The sequence below is a fragment of the Hibiscus syriacus genome, unplaced genomic scaffold (assembly GCF_006381635.1).
Source record: "Hibiscus syriacus cultivar Baekdansim isolate YM2019G1 unplaced genomic scaffold, ASM638163v2 tig00110602_pilon, whole genome shotgun sequence".
In the NCBI taxonomy this organism is placed as follows: domain Eukaryota; kingdom Viridiplantae; phylum Streptophyta; class Magnoliopsida; order Malvales; family Malvaceae; genus Hibiscus; species Hibiscus syriacus.
Genome location: NW_024062798.1, coordinates 1,222,678 through 1,229,184, shown reverse-complemented (window position 1 = coordinate 1,229,184; position 6,507 = coordinate 1,222,678).

Below are 6,507 nucleotides of genomic sequence, written 5' to 3'. Positions count from 1 at the left end.
TTGGCAAGTATCGGAGGTGCTTTTCCTATATAATTTGCATCCTCCATAATCTGCATCAAAGAAGGCATGCAAACTAAAGCTAGAGTCTCTAGGATACCAAAGTCCTAAACTAGGAGTGTCCTTAAGGTATCTAAAGATCCTCTTAACAGCTAGTAAATGTGATTCCTTAGGGCATGATTGAAATCTAGCACATAAGCAAACACTAAACATAATATCCGGTCTACTTACAGTTAGATAAAGCAAAGAACCAATCATTGACCTATATAATTTAACATCCACACATTTACCTCCTTCATCTATGTCAAGCTTTGTTGATGAGCTTATTGGAGTGTCATGTAGTTTCCCATTTTTCAGTCCAAAATTCTTGAGCATGTCTTTGACGTACTTAGCTTGATTGATGAAGATGCCATCTTTTCTTTGCTTGATTTGGAGTCCCAAGAAAAATGAGAGTTCCCCCATGCTCATCTCGAATTCACTTTGCATTAGCTTAGAAAATTATAGGAGCTTGTTTTAAACTATAAAGCGCTTTTGTCAATTTAAGAACATGATTTGGAAATTTTAAATCTTCAAAACCTGGAGGTTGTTCCACATACACTTCTTCCTTTATAAAACCATTTAAAAATGCACTTTTAACATCCATTTGATATAATTTAAATTCATGAAAACATGAAAATGCTAATAACATTCTAATTGCTTCCATCCTAGCTACGGGAGCGTATGTTTCATCATAATCTATACCCTCTTCTTGAGTATACCCTTGAGAAACAAGTCTAGCCTTGTTTCTCACTATATTACTACTTTCATCAAGCTTATTCCTAAACACCCATCTAGTACCTACAGTAGATTTATTACTAGGCCTTTCAATTAATGGACATACTTTACTTCTCTTAAATTGATTTAACTCTTCTTGCATAGCCATAATCCAATGTTCATCTTTTAATGCTTCTTTAATATTCTTAGGCTCTATGCATGAGATAAATGCAACATAATTACAAATATTTCTAAGAGAAGATCGAGTTGTTACCCCTTTGGATGGATCACCTATAATCTCACCATCCTTGACATAGTTGTACTCTCTTGGGTAAGATATTTCCCTTTCTTCAATGGTTGGATTCTCGAGAGGATCTTGAGTTTCCTCATTTTTCATTTCTTCCTTTGATGATGGTTCTCCAACGTCATGTTCAGTATCATTTATATTTATAATACCTACATCATCATTCAAACAAGAATCCTTCCTCGGAAGGGGATTATCATCGAAAACAACATGTATAGATTCTTCTACAACTAAAGTTCTTTTATTAAATACTCGATAAGCTTTAGAATTTAAGAAATAACCCAGAAAAATTCCTTCATCACTTTTAGCATCAAATTTGTCAAGATTGTCTTTGTCGTTGTTTAAAACAAAACATTTACATCCAAAAGGATGAAAATAGCTAATGTTAGGCTTTTTGTTTTTGAAAATTTCATATGGAGTTTTATTTAAGATTGGCCTAATCATTACTCGATTTACAGCATAATAAGCGGTATTTGTGGCTTCTACCCAAAAATATTTTGGCAAATTATTTTCACAAAGCATGGTTCTAGCCATTTCTTCTAAAGTTCATTTTTCCTCTCAACAACTCCATTTTGTTGAGGGGTTCTAGGTGCTGAAAAATTATGGCTAATACTATTAGAATTACAAAAATCAGTAAATCCAAGATTTTCAAATTCAGTTCCATGATCACTCCTAACACTAGTTATAGAGTAACCTTTTTCGTTTTGGATTACTTTTGAAAACGTGATGAATTTTTCTAATGCTTCATCTTTAGTACTTAAGAATAGAACCCAAGTATATCTAGAATAGTCATCTACTAAGACAAATGCATATTGTTTTCCACCCAAGCTAGTAGTCCTAGTTGGCCCAAAAAGATCTATATGGATCAATTGTAATACTCTACTAGTTGATACATCATTAATGGATTTAAAAGAAATTCGCTTTTGTTTTCCTTTAGCACAAGCATCACAGATTTTATCATTATCAAATTTAAGCTTAGTCAACCCTCGAACTAAATTTCCTTGAATTAGCCGTTGCAAAACACTCATACTAGCATGTCCTAGTCTCATATGCCATAACCAACTATCATGCTCATCCTTAGCAACTAGGCATAAATTAGTCATATCAATAGAGTCTAAATGCACCATGTATATGTTTCATATTCTATGACCAACAAGCATAATCCGATTAGATGCAATGTCAATAACTTTACAACCATTAGTTTCGAACATGAAATTGAATCCTTTATCATATAATTGACTAATACTTAAGAGATTATGCTTTAATCCATTCACATATAAACATTTTTAATTTGTATGGAAGAGGTATTACCTATGGTACCTATACCTTCGATGTGACCTTTTGAATTATCACCAAAAGTCATTTCTCCTCTATTTTTGGCGTTAAGCTCTATGAACCGGCCTTTGTCTCCGGTCATGTGTCTTGAGCATCCACTATCAAGGTACCATGAATTTGAATTTGTTTCCCGTGCCTTGTAGCAATACTCCTTTTCCTACAAACATAGATTAATTTCTAATTTTTGGTACCCAAATTCTTTTGGGTCCATATTCATTAGTTTCCAAAATCCTATTCCCCTTAGATATCCATTTGTGTAGGATATCTTTATCTTTAGTAGTAATGAGTCCTTTAGGAATCCATATACTTCTAACAATTTTTCCATTAGAGGTTCTTCGGGGACCTCTGTGATTGTAGTTTTTAAAAAAAAAATTCTAACAAAGTTGGATTTTGAATTTTCTCCATTTTCAAAACGTTTTGTTCCAACTTTATCAAAAGAAGCTTTAAGATCATCAATTTTCTTTTGATGATCACCATTGACCTTTGAAAGTAAATTTTGCAAATCCGAATTTTTCTTTTCAAACTCTTCTAGTTTGATTTGCAAATCTTTGATTTTACTTTCAAAATCATTGTTGGTCTTGGATATGAGCTTATTTTCATTTTTCAATTTTGAGACATCATTTTTATATTTTAAAAATAATTTCTCATAATCCGAAGCTAACCCATTATATTCCTCTAATAACTCATCATAAGATAAATCATCTAATTCAGATGAGTTAGAGGTTAACTTAGAATCTTCCCTAAATGTCATCAAGCACAAGTTTGCTACTTTTTGTTCCTCTTCATCGGAACCCTCTTCATTGCTCCATGTAGCCACATGAGCCTTGTGCTTATTCTTTGATTGACCCTTTCTTTTCAATTATGGACAATCATATTTGACATGTCCTTGTTTTTTGCATTCATAGCAAATGGTAGAGTCCTTCTCTTTTTGTTCAATTTTTAGGCCTTCATTTCGTTTGAATTTTCTTCCTCGATAAGGTCTCATCATTTTTCTGAACCGTTTGGCAAACAATGACATTTCCTCATCATAGTCATGTTCATCCGAATCACTCTCATCTTTTGTGGATTTTGAGAGCAACTCCAATGTTTTTCTTCTTCTCATTCTCCTTTGGTGTCTCGTCAATCTTATCAAGATCCACCTCATCGTCAAGCATCATTTCATGAGTGAGGAGGGAACCGATTAGCTCTTCAATAGTTAAAGACTTTAGGTTCTTAGCCTCGATGATTGCAGTCTTCTTGGATTGCCATAATTTTGGAAGTGAGTAAACTAACTTCATCACAAGCTTTTCGTTTGGAATGATCCCTCCATATTATTTGAGACCATTGACAATCGTTGAGAATCTATCCGTCATAGCTTTGATATCTTCATTTGGTTTCATCTTGAAATTTTCATAGCTATGTGTTAGAAGACTAATTTTAGATTCTTTTACATCGTTTGTGCCTTCATGAGTGACTTATAGTTTATCCCATATTTCTTTGGCGGTTGTACAAGATGAAACTCTTCCATATTCATCTGGTCCAAGAGCACAAAATATGATATGGATGGCTTTGGAGTTGAGCTGGAACATTTTTGTCTCTCCTTCACTCCACAATCTTGGATGAGTGAGAGGCTTGATATATCCGTCTTCTACAATATTCCATGCTCCTATATCACTTGCTTGAATGAAATACATCATCCTATTCTTCCAATAGGCATAGTTAGCTCTATTTAAGAAATGAGGCTTGTTGACGGGCATCGAATCGAGACCAAAGTCAGAGTTTGAAGTGACGGTCATTGATGACTTTGAAAATCGATGTAACTCTTCCCGGATCGACTCAATAGGCGATTAAACCTTCAAATAAGTGAGGCTCTGATACCAATTGTTGAGTTAATCGATCGATGGAGTTGGCCAAGAGGGGGTGAATTGGCAAATAAAAATTTCGGTGGAAGCTTTGCAGAAAATTGAAAAGATTTGCACAACGATTTAGAGTGGTTCGACTTTCTCAACCAAAGTCTACGTCCACTACCTTAGCTATCCACACTAAGGATTTTCCACAAATTCACTAATTTGTCTTTCTTTTGAGGACAAAGGGTAACCTTACAAATCCCTCAAGAATTATACCCAAAATTCTTGAGAACACTCTCTCCAAAAGAGAATAATACAAATTTTGCAAACTTACAAGAAAATCCTCACAAGGCAAGATGTTTGCACAATTCTAGAACAAAGAAAGAACACTCAAGAATAATACAATTGAGCACAATAAGTGTTCTTGAAAGCAAAAATGAATATTGAATGAAATAGGCTTGAAAATGCTCAAACTTGAGGTTTGATGCTTTCTCTTTGATTCTCTCTTGATTGTTGTTTCTTGTTGTTGATTAATTGCTTCTAAGCTTGTTTAAATACACCTTCAAATGATTCTGAATATTGGGGATGCTTAGTGGAGTCAATAGAGCCGTTTAAGTGTGAAAACAATTAATTAAATTCAGTTGGGAGTGTCAGTACATCGATGCATACCCATGGTGCATCAGTGTAAAATTCAAATATTTTGATTGTTGGACCCTTAGTGCATCGGTGCACTAAGAGTGCAACGATGCATCAAGTGCATTCGATGTTTCAAAATAGCCAGAGTGCATCGATGCATGGCTGATGCATCAAATGCATTCGATGTTTTCATAAAATCCCCAGTGCATCGATGCATGGTGTGTGCATCGATGCATGAAATGCATTCGATGTTCAATTTATTCTATGGTACATCGATGCATGGATTGGTGCATCACTTTGAAAAATTGATTTTAGGCTTGATTTTGGTTCAAAATACTTTGAGAAAATTGTTTCAAAAATATATTAAGTATAAAACACAATTTTACACTTTTAGTAAGGTTTGAAATTGATCTTGAAAGACTTGGAGTAATAATTTGATATTTGATTAATTAAATCGAATATACTTAGAAAATCACTTGTAAAATCTTAAAATTCATTTAAACTTAATTTGTTATATCGAAACATCAAAAATGTTTTCAACAATACATTTTACAATGTGATAAAGGAGTAGTGAGCGAACCAAACAATTTGGCAAAGTGTTTCGCTATACAAGTCTGATTATATCAGCAAATGACCATTTACAAAAGAGGGGATCTGACAATATGTGACCATCAGCAAGCCAATCAGACGACAAATGCCGTGAGGATCTTTGCGGAAGCACCAACACGACCGTAGAAGTGTGCAAAAAACTTACTGAAAACCATAAGGAACGTGCTACAAGAGCAGAGAAAAATGTGTTACAATGACAAATATTCTTATTTATATGTGAAAAACTCAAAACAAAAACAAAAACATAACATGTAAAAGAACAAGAAAAATAATAATCACCGACGGTAGGCAACCAATATTAATATTGGTGACGCCACCGGCTAAATAAAAAACAAATGAAGAAAAAAAGACGACAATTTATTATAATTTTTTTGATAGAAAGTCAATAGTTTTATTAAAAATAGAAAATATTCAAAATTATAATGAAGATTTACAAGCATAATCGTAAGCCTAAAATATATTTATGACATTTTCCTATTACAATTGAGACAAAAACTAGCCAACTAGATCACATAAGAACCAAAGAAGGAAAATGTTAAAAAACCTAACCAAAAAGCTTGAACAAAATAAAGATACGTACAAATCTGATTACATTGACAAACAAACCACAAAAGGAAATAAAGCTATTGAAAGACTACTGACAAATCGCAAATCAGAGTCAAACGACGTGAGAAAATTATCCACGAAGGCAAAACATGTATCCAAGTCATCTGATGGTCCAAAGCATGGAAGATCATCATGATAACAAATAAGCGTCATCTTGATCAGGCGTGGCGATGTCAAATCCAACCCTGAGAAAAAAAGATAAACGAAAACAACGGCAAAAACCGTAAGCTACCAAAAGACAAAGAAAAATGTGTCACAAAGGCAGAGATAAACGTGCGACAAAGGGAGAGATAAATGTGCCTTAAAGGCAAGAACATGTCACAAAAACATAATTATTCTTATTAAAAAAACTAAAAAAAAACCAAAGAAAAAAAATAATCAGCGGACGATAACCAACATCAAAATCAATGTCATCGGCTGTTAAACAAAATTTAAAAAAAA